Consider the following 14161-nt stretch of genomic DNA (forward strand, 5'->3'; position numbering starts at 1 on the left):
CTTCCGTTGTTTATAAATCAAACTTGCTGACCTTTCGCCAAGCATCAGTGTTTAACTGAACTGAACAAGTTTGATGTGTAAGAAGTCTGTGGAAGTTTCTTTAAAAATGTATATCTGCAGGATTTTTTGCATAGCTTTGAATGATTTTGGACGCGGTTTCTGTAATATTTCTCTGGTGCGTTCGTTTTATGTCACTAGCAAGATCGTAATCTTATTTCTTGTTTTACTTTTTATATCTTTCTTCCATCATTTTCTCAATGGCAATGTTATGGATATACGTTTTGTTTTCAAAAACTTGTTTCTTATATTGTTTTTTTTTTGTAATATTCTCTTGTTGGTAACTTTACTAGAGTAAACTAGGTAAGATATGAGTAGCTGCAAGCCAGACCTGGCCACTCCAATTGAGACATTATTATCATACAGGACAATTAGGTAGATTAGATCCAAAAAATTCCAAATTATATCCTGGGAAAGCTGAACAGGAGAAAAAACAATCAATATTAGTTAAATGCCAAAAATTGTATTACCATATCCACAAACTAAGAATATTTTTGTGCATAAATAATCATTCTAAATAAATTATTTTTAAATGTTTGAAATTAGTAAAGTAATTTTTTATAACTGCAAAAATAATGAAATATAAAAGTCAGGTATATATGGGTTTAACTGTCTTATTTTGGTATCAAAGCGTTTCCGGAGAACACTCAGTTATAGAATAGTTCTCTCCATAAAATTGCTTAAAGGTCCTAGCTATTAGCCACTTAAGTGCCACAGGTCAAGCACTAACACTAACAGTATTTTGTTTTGTTGCAGGTCACTAGTGTTGTGAAACGAAGACTATTTAAGTAACGTAAGTACGTACAACATATTACCTACGATTTAAATAGGCGAAATGTGTTAAAAGACTGAACAGTTTTTTTCATAACATAATTCTTAAGCTTCTCGATTTTTTTTTGTTTTTCATTTTATATAGTTTGTTTCCTTATCAGGCGCCCTGTATATTTCACTTTGACGCTCGTATCGACTGGCCGTTGCGTGCAACTAGCAGGCGAGTGCAAAGTGCAAAATAAAAAAAAAAAAACCGTCGCCCCACTTTGTCGTCATCGAAACCCTGTGATTAATTTAGCCTCGACGTAAATCAACCGAACCGGCAATTATTGATATTAATGGACGACGACGCTGGTTGTTGCATCTAGAGAGAGAGAGAGAGAGAACGCGGCGGACAAGGACGGCGTCCGGCGGTCTAGAAATAGAGCAAAAAGTCAGCCAATTAGCCGCCGCCGCGTGTGTTACAATTATAATTGACATCGGTCCAGCTTTTCGGGCGTACCGTTTCAGTCCGAATGACGCCCGCATTAGATCATATTCCACTGACTATATATTAAGCTGCTGGATGATAACCGGTGTTTAAAAAAACACCAAGTCAGTCAAATTTTGCCTGGAATAAAATTCGGTTTTCTGTGAAAAAAAAAAACAATTATTTCTTGCCAAGAAGGGATCCACTTTATTTTGAAAACCTCCCAAAAAAAAAAATCAATGTTGCACATGCCCATGAAGGGCATAGCTTAATATTATGTATGTGTATAAAGAATATTGCACAATTGCAGAAAAAAGGAAGAATACTTCTTTTATGAATGCAAATAATTTAAAACAAACAAATGACAAATAACATTATGCTGTAGCTAAATACAATAAAATTCTTGATATTTACTATTTTGCAAAAATAACAGTGATTTTTTTTTTAATTTTTTAATTTAATTTTAATTTAATTTTTCTTTAATCTTTATTATCTAAAAGATTAGAAGACAATTGGATCTTAGGAACTATAACTACAACTATAATAAGGTCTCATCTATATTCACTCCATCAAAGTAATAGTAAATATTTCAAATTTACGTTAAATTAATGTGGTAAACTGTGAGCGATTCAGAAAAACAACGTCAATATCATTACAGAAGTCATAATAAATAATTTCATCAACTGATAGAGAACATCTTTAATCAAAAAATTGGTTCTTGGAGTTACTGTGTGCAATACCCTTATAATCCTTGGAGGAACATGAAAGTTCAGGTGGCTTAGCAACTCAGGACAATCCGCTAATGAAGTGCAAAGTGCAGTTTCCTAGCCGGGTAGAAACCCTTTACATGAAAGTGAAGAATTTTCAGATACTTTCTCTGCGCTTTTTCAATTTGAGTGATGTACTTGCCAAATATTGGTTGCCACACCGTTGAACCATATGTTCCCTTGCAAAATCTCTAGAATTTCTCACTCAACAGGCTTCATCGACATGATTTCTGAAGGAGAGTTTTGTGTCAAGCGTTACACCCAGGTCTTTAAAACTCACTTTTTCTTAATAATACGTTATCCAGACGGTAAATAAAAGTTATAGTATAAGTTTTGTTTGAAAATGTACATTGCGAAACATTTATCTTTATTCAGGGGTAGGTTATTAGAAGCACACCAAGAACCCATAATCTCCAAATCATTCTGCAGAGGCACACAGTCGACCACACTATCAATTATTCTAAAAAGATATATAAAAAAATGTATTGTGTTTTTTACAAAGAAATAACTTGTTCATATGGAAACCTATGGAGAACACCCTGTATTAAAATTTTAAAGTTTCGAGGTATAACTCGAAATTGTCGCGTAAAATTTGTAGGTAAGAGACGAAATTTTTAAACATTGGGATGAAACTGCAAATTTTAAGGTAAAATTTCCAGTTGAAACGCTGCAGTTCGTAAATTTCAATAGTAAATGTCATTACCCAGCAACTTCGGTTTTCGGTTATCAAAACTGCGAAGGATGGAAACGGAAGCAAAGGCAAATACTTCCTTTTTATTAGTTTCCGTTTTTTTTTATTAAAATTAATAATTCAACATGCACAAAAGAGTAAAGGAAATGACACGTAGAAGATCATCAACATCAACATCAGCAATAATCAAGTGCACGTCTTGCTTAATGACGACAATGAATTGGTACTGGACACGCAGGAAAGATTACAGACTTGGGAAAAGTACATAGAAAATACTCTTTAACGATGAAAGACCAAGTGAAATACAAACGGGCAACACCAATGAAGAGGGAGCAGATACTGGTAAGAACAAAGTGTTATATGCTATTAAGCTACACGAAAATGAAGAAGCAACCGGTTCAGATGGTATCCATGGAGAAATTCTTAGAGTCTTCGCTGATCTGCTGGTCTCGTTACTCAATGTATGCTTCGGGCAAAATTCCTCAGGACTGGCTAAAGTCAGCATTCGTCACCGTACCAAAAAAAGCAAATTCAACTAAGTGTAATTACTACCGACTAATTAGTTTGATGTCACATATCCTTAAAATATTATTAAAAATCATACACGCGAGAATATACCAAAAGTGTAAGGAACAGATTATCGAAATTCAGTTCGGTTATCGAGATATTAACGTAGACGTCTATGTATGCTTTATAGATTATCATAATGCATTTGAGAGTTTCAAGATTCAAAAAATGATAAAAATTCTTCCAAAGACTGGCAATGATAGGAGAAACTTATGCACTGTATAACCCAGCTATACTGGAATCACACAGCTGAAGTCAGATTGGAGGGAGAAGTATCAGAGAGCATTAGTATTAGAAGGGGCGTCAGGCAAGGATGTATCCTCGCCACTCTTATTTAATCTTTACTCCGACGCTATTTACATTGCTATACTGGCAAGCAATATCCAGATCCTCCAACGTATTATTGACCGATTTGTCCATGTCAGCGAAAAGTTTAGTCTGAGAATGAATGTTGATACAACCAAATTAGTGGTGGTGGCAAAGCCAAACAGGCGACCAGAAATTTTGAGGATCAATGGAAACCAAGAATGAATAAGTTTCTAGCTTTAGATATCTCGGAACACTTTTGAATGACCAATGGAACTCAAAAAAAGAAACACATTCTCGAATAGAACAAGCTAGAGGAACTTTTGTCGCAATGGAAACTTTCTTTTGCAGAAACAAGTTGAACCTTCCACTCAGAATTCGAATGGTTTGATGCTACATATTCTCGGTTTTTGTTGTACGTTTGTACCGTTGACACCGTTACGGAGAAGAGATTGGAAGCCTTTCATATGTATATTTACCGCCGTATCCTTCGGAGAAAGTATCAAACGCAGAAGTACTGAGACGGATGAATAAATAGAAGGGCATGTATTGCGTGAGAAACGAAATTCTGCGCCTGATACTGGAGGGCAAAATACCAGGCAAAAGATATGTGGGTAGACGCCAGAACTCGTGGCTTAAGGTTCGTGGCGATGGTTCAATTGCACCTCGATGGATATATTCCGGACAGCAGTGTCAAAGGTTCGATTGGCTGTATGAATCGCCAACCTTCGAAGGGAGACAGCGCCATAAGCAGAATTCATAAATTTGCTTACATATATTACCTACAAAAATGGAAAGGGCAGTGCTTGCCGGATATACTTGATGGTAGGCGGTTTTTGAAAACTTGATGGTCGGAGAAATTTAATTTAGCTTAGTTTTGGAAGAAATGTGATTTTATATATATTTTATATATAAAGCAACAAATTTGTTTTGTTGTTGTGTTTGAATACGCTTCAATATACCGGGAAGCACACAACGCCAAAACTTCGGAAGTAGGTCTTCGGGAGGTCTTTTTCTATATTTAAATATTTTTTAATGTCAAATATTCCAAATAAAATATGTTGAATTTGGCTCACAATAAGATTAATAACTAGTAATAATATTTAATGCTAATGCTTTGTATTTTTTCAGGAAAGAATGAAAAAAATAATACAGGGTTGTGGAATTGACCGATCAATTTTTTTTGTGTCAATTGACCTAAATATTATTTATTATTATTTTTTTATTTCCCCGAATCGCTAAGTATCGTATTCGGACAGTCCTTGAAAAGGGTTATAGGTAAATTGAACATCACAAACGCATAATTTATTATAAAATACTTATTATTATTAAATAAAGGTGTGGTTTATATGAATATGTAAGCAATATATCCGTCGCACCCTGTAAAAGTGCGAAACACGTTGCCGATTTGTTTTTGCAACATTCAGTGCCGCAGATAATTAATTTTCCCGACTTTGTATAACAACGCGGCGGCGACGCGATGCATTATATTTCATTTTTCGTTCGCGATGTCTGTTTGTTTCATTCGTCCGTCTGACCTTCAGCCTTCAACACAGTTTCAACAAACAGAATTCCGCGGGGCCGCAGTTTAAAATACATCAGTCTCAATTATTACATTAACATTTTTGTCGTCTCGTATGCGCGCGACAGAACGGTCGAGTAGTGTGTTTTTGTGAATGACATCGATTGTTCAACAACTATAAAAACTACAAATATAAAAATCGTATGTCGTCGTTTGTGTTATGGCGGGTTTTACGAGGACAATCTTAGACAACATTTATTGCTCGAAATATTGTAGTATATCGTATACCTTGTCTCAAAGTATATTGTCTTGGCTTTTGACGGAAAAAACAGTCAGAAAACACATGACCGCCCAGTCGACATTGTTTTAAAAATATAAAGATTGAAAATTATGTTCTATTTATTCGGGTATAATAAAATCACATTAGCACTAATAAAAAATGCGATGACATTAAATATATGCAAGTTATTCAAAAAAGTTTTATTTAATATGCAAAAATTAGACACTTCAATTGTTAAAATGTGCTATACTGCATGTTTCCAGCGCTCAACAGGTATGTTATTAATTACATTAAATTAATTAAATTAATTAAATTAAATTTACCACACTCGGACTTAAAAGTAAGGAATTGAGTATAGAATGATATCGAGGAAGACGTAAAACAGTATACCCTATCTGTTCAGCTAAACTATCACTTACAGATTGTTTTCTCATAGCACGTGAATTTAACACTTCTGATTCTGAATTCTGAATTTGACGCTTTTTGTCGTAGGCGGCTGTGATCCGGAATCTGGAATATTTTACAAAAAAGATTTTGTAACCAGTTTTGAGAAAGTTCTGCCCTCATATACTACAGCAAACAGTTTGTTGATACATTTCGTGTGTAGCGAATCAAGTAATTATACATCTGTTTCCGAAGCCATATTTTTTATTTTCCTGAAGTTAGTTATAAATTTAATAAAAAGTGCGGATTATTTACCAGTACCACTTGTTTTTTCATGTATTTTGCGGTATTCAAATCTTATTTTACAAACACCTCAATGGAGGGTCGCACGGCTAATAATTATATTGGTTTTATGTTCCTCTAGCTTTCCTTTCAGTTTATCCAAAGTAGAAAAAAATTTATTCTGATAAAGCGAATATATTTTCCCTCTTATCACATCTTGTTCACTATTTTTCCCAGGGTGACGTTGAAAATCACAAGGATTTTTTCTTTGATGAAGATATTGGTGTTTTTGTATGTGGGCCGGTTTCTTTTAAGGCTTTTTGGTTAATGTATCACGCATATTGATCACACACTTTTACCTTTTGTATGTGTATGACAAATTAATGACATCACCACATGTCATCCCTTACTTGGCAATAGCGATTTTTTTTATCTTCTTTATACCACTACTTTTATTTCTTCGTCAATGTGTTCGGTTACAGAAGGTAAAAGCTTGTGGTTTTTACATTTTTCTTTGTTTCAATCTCCTACCAAAATACGTTACCACTGAATTTTAATTTTTCGAGAAAAATTATTAAAATATAGACTTGATTATAGGTTATCTTAAAGCGCCATCTAGTAAGTTGGTTAAAAAGCTTAGGGCAGCCTATAGATTATGAAACCTGTTCAAATAAGGGAAAAACGCCTGGAACGAAATTGACCGTAAAAGAGAGAATGTTATTTCCAGTGTTTCTTTATTTACTTTTGCTTTTTTTATATTTATACACTTTTAAATAAAATCAAATTCTTCAATTCACATTCAGTGTGTCCTACGTCTTATACATTACGAATTTAAATATAATTTCCAACGATTTTTCTGGATATTGTAGTAAAAAAAGTAACCCGCAATCTGTAATTGTCTGTCCGTTACAAAATTAACCGAATTTATAAACATATTGCCTCAAAACGTAAAATATCAAACATCAAAAAATTGACACCATTTGTTACCTTATGTTGTTATGTTTTACCGATCAAGCCAGTTATAAATGTTTAGCGTCGTTAGTGCGAAAAAATATTTGTGTGATCTTCCAACAAACAATTACTAAAATTGTTCTGGTACGTCATACGCGTCGGGGAAATTAAACAAGTCACTGCGGGAAAAACTTAACGGGGAACTTAATAAAAATAAAAAAGTCACTGATTATTTACGCAGGTATAGTCGCTACGTACCCTACTACTTATATTACGTTCCTTTTATATCCATCGATTATTTGTATTCACGCGTTCCGGTTTCACTTTTTAACTGACTACTAGAAAGTGCGGTGCTCCGCTTTTATAGAATGCAGCCTTTGCTCGCCTCTGTTATCTAGTTCCGATCCTTGTATATCCGAACGCAGAAAGCGCTGAGTCAGGCCTGGGTTCAGCCCATTCGACACACTGGTCACAGTATTTTTCGAACCCGCCCAATCCCGACTTTCCGTCTAGAGCGGGAATTCGTGACGATAACTTAAATAAAAATAGGATACATTTTTTTTATCATATTCCCAATATTTCAGCTTGATACCTTCAACTGATCAAGGAACAGAAAGTGATGTCCGTTACCATTGATTCACCCTGCTGAACTGGCTCGGTGAGACGCGGTTTATCGGGAAAGTCGACTATCGATTGGCAACGAAAACGCCTGTCCGTCGAATAATGGAAAAAATTTAACTCGGGAAATTCCTTTTGTGTTGTTGCGTCGAGTTTTACTTTCGGTTTCTCGGCAACATTATTTTCACCGTTTTGCCGCCGCCGTTATCCTCCGAAAGCGGTCGTCAATGGAGAACCCACCCTCCCAGGGGGTCTTACGAAACAATAGACCGTTTCAAAATCGACCAGTTACTTTGTGAAAATATGGAAAATGCAGGGCGAATTTTCTTTTGTGCGGACGTCATCGTTCTGAGATTTTCTTTGTTTCAAATTCAATTTGAGTTGAATCGCTTCGATAAGTCATTTGGTAGTTACGAGTATTGTTCCAGTCTTGCGATAGACCATTAATTTTTTTTATACAGGATGGACCAAAAGGAAGAGAGGCAAGAGAAAAAGTTTGTGATAAAATTGATAAAATTTCAAAGCACATTTCAATCATGCATGAAGAAATAAGAATTCAAATTTACTTCAACTTCAATGATTGACCTCAAAAAAAAGTTTATTATTATTTTTTATACAGTAACCCCTTTGAGCTGCCCGCAGACGTCCAATTCCGTCCAAATATAAGCCATTCATAAAATTGCTATTGTTGTGATGGAAATATAGGCGTTTAGGTAAGAGATGAGTGGGGTGAGAAGTGTTGTCTATATTTTACTGGTTGCAATGGTTATCAGGTAACGTGGGAGAACATAATTCCCAAGAGAGGGCAACAAATCATTGGCGTGCTACATCGCAACTAGTTAAATTAAACATTTTTTGACATACTTTTGGAGATAATGATAATAGATCATATAACAGAAGAAAATAACTTATAATAGATTATAAACTAACGAAAAACGACTAAAAAATAGTTCATCATTCATTGAACAATTAATTACATTTGTGTTGCTACTTACAAAACTGGATGGTTGGCGAAGTTTCTTTGAAAAAAAAAAAAGACAAAAGTGCTTTATTTTTAAAAGATATTGGAGCGACATGCGTAAAACATCATCTTCGATGTAAAGTTTATTATAAATTTTAGATTTTCTACACCGGAGCGAATTTTGCGAACAGTTTCTTGCTTCATTCGACCTCATGTTCGTTTAATCAAGATGAGAATTTGAAAAGGCTGTAAAAACTAAAGATTTCGTATCTGAGGGTACTCTTCTGTTAGTGATTTCGAACCCTTTTTAAACTACGCTTACGCCATTCTTCTTTTATATACGGCACATTTTCTAATTTTATTTATGTCAAAAGTATTGTTGCAATACGCTAGCGGTCCTTCCTGAATAAAATATTGACCTAATTCTTTTTCGCGATCCCGTTTGCCTTTGTTTTACTACGACATAACTCCCACAGATATAACAAAAGTTATTTGGATTGTTTCTACAATGGTCGTCTTTCCATGTTTATACGTTCTAGAACCCACCCTACCAATACGCAACAACGAAGACAACAGCCGTGAACTGCACAGGTTACAACGCTGGGAAAACATATTATAACCTAGACGATGAAAGTGTTGGAACATATTTTGAACAATCCTTTCGTAGTTTTCGTCCTTAGAGTTCCCAAGAAACTTATCAATTACTTCTTTAAATGAAACCCAAAGGTTTTTCTAGACATTGGTCATTGTCAAAGTAACAATAATCCCTCTTTCCTAGGCTCTCACAATACCATAGGAACGCCAAAGATTAAAAATTTCTTCCCAGCTATTTGTCAGTTTTTTAATGCCTCAATGCAGTCGGAACAAACAGTATGAGGAGCCCAGGACTTGTCTTCCTCGCCACTTTTTGCACCAAAATAAGCGTGGTATACATTTTTCACAAAAGAAGTTATAAGCCTTAACTTACTTTAAACGACTTTGTCCCCACCTCCAATGCATGTTCCTAGATTTTTTGTCAGATTGTAATCTTAGTCAACTGGTTGAAGAACACGCGCGCTTCCGAGAGAACGACGCTCCGTCAACTCTTGATCTTGTAATTACCCCGGATCCCAATTTACTTGACAAATTGGAGCTTGATTCCCCAGTTGGCAAATCTGATCATGTCGTTATTGAGTTTTATATTCAAGCCTTATTTTATCCCAAGCAGGTCAATAATCGCAAAATGTTATGCAGGACAAATTATGCAAGATTAGCTGCAGATCTTTCCCACCATACATGGAACTTTCCTGATAACGACGTTAATGATGCGTGGACATATTTTCTGTCTACATAGGCATAATCTCCAAAAGTCATTTTGTTAAGTTCAATTCTGAGAAACCTTGATTAACTGGACATCTGTTCAAACAAATAAAACATAAGAGAGCTCTGTGGCGTAGATTTAAGGCCTCTGGCTCTGCTTGCGATTATGCTTTGCACAGAAGAGTTTCTAATAGTTTATTCGAAAATGACCTCCTCAATTGGCCCAAAGCGTTTTATTCTTATGTCAGACAACACGTATCGTCTAAGGTATCCCTTCCTGTCATTAGAGATACTTCGGGCAGGTCTCCTATAACCAGCTAATCTACCGTCTCACTATGAGGGTCTTATAAATCTAGGTTTATTAGAAGACATTCACTATGACCAAGAGGGCGTGAAAAAAACTTTCTGAGTTAAAAGAATATTCTGTTCCCGGACCTGATGGAATTTCCAGTAAAATCTTAAAAGCGTGTGCCCCTGTGCTTGCAGAGCCTATTTATATTATCTTGAGAAAATCTTTGGACTCTGCCACACTCCCAACCCACTGGTTATCCGCAAATGAAACACCGATTTATAAAAACGGTGAGAAGCTCGATGTTTCAAATTACCGCCCTATCAGCCTAGTGTGTACTATATGTAAGGTTCTTGAACGCCTTATAGTAAATCAGCTGTTACCGTTTTTGATCGACTGCCATATTATACCTATATCGCAGCATGGATTTGTTCCCGGCAGATCTGTCATATCAAATACATTGACATGCTTGAATCACTGGACATTATCTCTTGACCCAGGTGATCCGGTGGATATTATTTACCTTGACCTTCAACAAAGACTTCGCTTGTTATTCAAACTTGAAAAGGTCGGAGTGGAGAGTAAACTGCTAGAGTGGATAGCGGCGTTTTCAAGTCACTGGTCGTTCAGAGTTCGAATTGGTAACGTTTTTTACTGCCACAAAACGTGCCTAGTGGTGTTCCCCAGGGATCGGTGCTGGGACCAGTGCTATTCTTAGTGTACACCGTGGATTTGCTCTCCAGCATTGATTCTCATGTGAGTGCTTATGCTGATGACACTAAATTATTTGAAAATCCTTCAACACATGCGGGCGTATTGCAGAGAGACTTAAATACTATTTCCAAGTGGTGTTCAACTTGGCTATTGCTGCTGAATGCTCAGAAGTGCTCTGTGCAGCATGAACAATCCCAGTTTGAACCATTATATCAATGGAAACTTTGTGTCAAGTGTCGATTCTCAGATGGACCTAGGTGTGACAGTAACTAATGATCTTGCGTGGTCTGTACATGTATCAAATATTGCAAAGAAAGCAAACTGCGCGTTATTGTTGCTAAAAAAGACTTTTAAAAATCCTAGTCCTCGCATCGCTTGCAAGCTTTTCACCACTTACATTCGCCCCATCCTGAAATTTGCTTCCCCAGTGTGGAACCCATGGCTATTGCGTGACTGTGATGTTCTGGAAAGAGTGCAATGACCCGTACGCGCTGGCCACTTCAACTTAGACATACACCTTACGATGACCGTCTGCCAACCTTAAGTCAGCGTCGACTGCGAGAGTGTCTTATTCAAATGTATAGGTTTGCGCATGGCCAATTTCCATCTGACGTGTCCCTTGTGGTCTTAAGCAATGATGAATCTACGTGGTCATCTATTTAAAATAAAAAAAGAACAATTTTACAATCACATTTCATTTCATTTCATAAAAATCAATTTATTTAAAAATCGTACAAAACATGGAACAAATATATTCATATCATTAATAAAATGACATTTTTAAGATATAGAGCGCTATAAAAAAATGACGCGATGGAGCGACAATATGGCAATAAAGCTTCCCCAAAAATATAGAAATAAGTAAACATCAAGATCACTGGAGAACTGTGTAATACGCGAAGTGCATTTTTTTCCAGTTTCGGTACTTTATTGTATACTTTTCCAGCTTCCGATTTCCCTCTTAACCAGAATCCCTGGTTTCCCGTTGGATCGGCGGCCATTGCGCATTGCACGATGCACGATGCACCTGCTGCTTCGTATATGAAACTCGATTCGCAAAAATCTCGAGACGAACGCGGTGCGACTGCGTAGAACAGGGCGCGGTCGCGACGCGTATATACAACAACGGACGTGACCTACGCCAACGCCGTTCCATCTACGAGAAGGCAGGAATTACACGCCCCCTCGCGTCCCGACCGCTACGAGGGCCTCGCGTGACCGACCGACTCGGCCGCTATCGACTCGGATTTTTGCTGCAGATTTTATTATTAGATTTTCGTTTGTGGAGTTCCGCGCGCGCGCCACTGTCGTCCGATTATACGGAACGTCCCAAGAAATCTTGTCGGTCGTTATCCGCACGGACGTCCAACTAAAAGCGTTCGTAACACTCATTCATTTCGGCAAGGGACGCCCGGGGTGAGAAGTGTTGCCTAAACATGAATGGTTGCTATTACAGTATAAATACCTAGTTAAATTAAACGAACTTAACACGCGTTTACAGATAAGGTAAACCGCATCTGATGCCTTTAAGAGTTCTTTAAATACACAAAACAAGAAAATAAATATACTTCTTCGATTTGTTTACATACGTGGTGTGTTCAAAAAGAATCTGCATAAAATTTTGTGTAAAAAATGAAATACAGTGCTGCAAAAGAGTTGAGCGGCATTTGGTGAATCAACTTTGAGCAAAACAATTTTTTTAAGTGGTACAAGCTGTTCCACGTCAATAACTGATGAAAGCGTTGAAGAAGTGAGACACCACTACAGAAGTGGCGGCATCTCTATTGGCTCGTTCCATATAATTTTTTCCGAAGTTTTGGGCATAAAACATGTAGTAGTAAAATTTGTTCCGAAACGGCTAAATTTTGAACAAAAGGACTGTCGAAGAAGCATCGCTCGAGAGCTGTTAAACGTCGTCCATAATGATCCTGATATGCTCGTGGTGGCACATGGTTATTATGTTAAAACCAAAGCCAGTCATCCTAATGAAAGAATCCAGAATCGCCAAGATTGAAAAAAGCACGTCAAGTTCGATCAAATGTCAAGGTTTTGCTTTTTACACAACTTATGGATTTTGCTTAGTCGAAATTGCTGACGTTTCGCCAATCATCCTGTTGGCTTCTTCAGAGCTTGACTGAAACTGAAACTGCTCAGTCTGCTTTGCAGCAATTTCGACTAACCAAAAACCGACGCAGGAGGAATCCAGAAGTTTTGTAAACAGCATTACAGTAGCCTGTGGAAGTTTCTTTGAAAAATTGTCAAGGTTTTGTTTGATTATCGTGGCCTAGTACATCAAGAATTCCTACCACAAGGTCGTACGGCCAATAAAGAAATTTTCGAGAATCAATACGAAGAAAACGTCCAGGTCTTGTGGGAAAACAATTCATGGATTTCGCATCACCTGCTGACTCATTGTTGCTTGTGTGTAACTTTTTTGGAACGATTGACGAGGTAAATAAAAAATCGCTTTAAGAACTCAAGGCTATACCAGAAGTGGAAAAAACGTTGGCATAAGTGTAATATCTGGGAGGACATAAATTTTGATGAATAAATGAATGCTTTTTGATAAAAGCTCAAAGTCACCTTATGGAGCACACCTCGTATACATGAAATTACACTTCGAAGTTCAAACTGCTAACTTCTTTGCAAATTTTACAGCACTCCGGCATTTTCGCCCTCTTTTTAATAGCAATATCCAAAATCACCCTTTCACTCTTAGAAAGTCACTTTTCTCACAAAAAATAAGCAAAGCAGACGTAGTATAAGACGCAGTTGTGAAGCAACTTTCAATTTTTTTTTAATATGGTCCATTCATACTCAAGATTTAAGCAACATGGTCGCTAATAGTATAATGCTTTCTCAAAATATGACTAGATCTCATTAAAATGTTGGGCAAAGACGAGTTAAGTGTGTGCAAATCGCTGTTTAGAAAGAAAATAGCGCCCAATGCTGATCGGCTGGTGAAATATGCATGCGTGGAAAGAAAATCATTGTCTTCTCTAGGAAAATATTAATGCTAGATGTTGTATGGACATATTGGGGCGATTTGGACATATTTTAAGGAAATGCTGCGGAAAATATTCCGAATCCCAACGTTTGATATTTTCTCAGCGGCCATGTTTGTTTTTGAATGCTACAAAGTCATTGGTTAAAAACGAGATTTTAATGGAGCTTCCCAAACAAATTTTCATAGTTTTTTCATAATCTCCTGTATAGACCGGGTCAAATATCTC

The 14161-nt window shown here is 36.6% G+C and overlaps 1 protein-coding gene across 6 annotated transcripts in view; it reads left to right on the plus strand.

Annotated features, from left to right (window-relative positions):
* Positions 1–14161, plus strand: part of LOC132703769 (ecdysone receptor) — a 277047-nt gene that overhangs the window by 91412 nt on the left and 171474 nt on the right. For 4 of the 6 annotated variants that reach the window (XM_060673220.1, XM_060673221.1, XM_060673224.1 and 1 more), the window contains one exon: positions 814–850. The gene's annotated coding sequence lies outside the window, so the exon portion shown is untranslated. Of the gene's footprint in view, positions 1–813; positions 855–14161 lie in introns of all 6 variants that reach the window. The other 2 variants (XM_060673223.1, XM_060673225.1) reach the window with 1 other exon arrangement.

The sequence above is a fragment of the Cylas formicarius genome, unplaced genomic scaffold (genome assembly GCF_029955315.1).
Source record: "Cylas formicarius isolate icCylForm1 unplaced genomic scaffold, icCylForm1.1 PGA_scaffold_6__28_contigs__length_40554024, whole genome shotgun sequence".
NCBI lineage: Eukaryota > Metazoa > Arthropoda > Insecta > Coleoptera > Brentidae > Cylas > Cylas formicarius.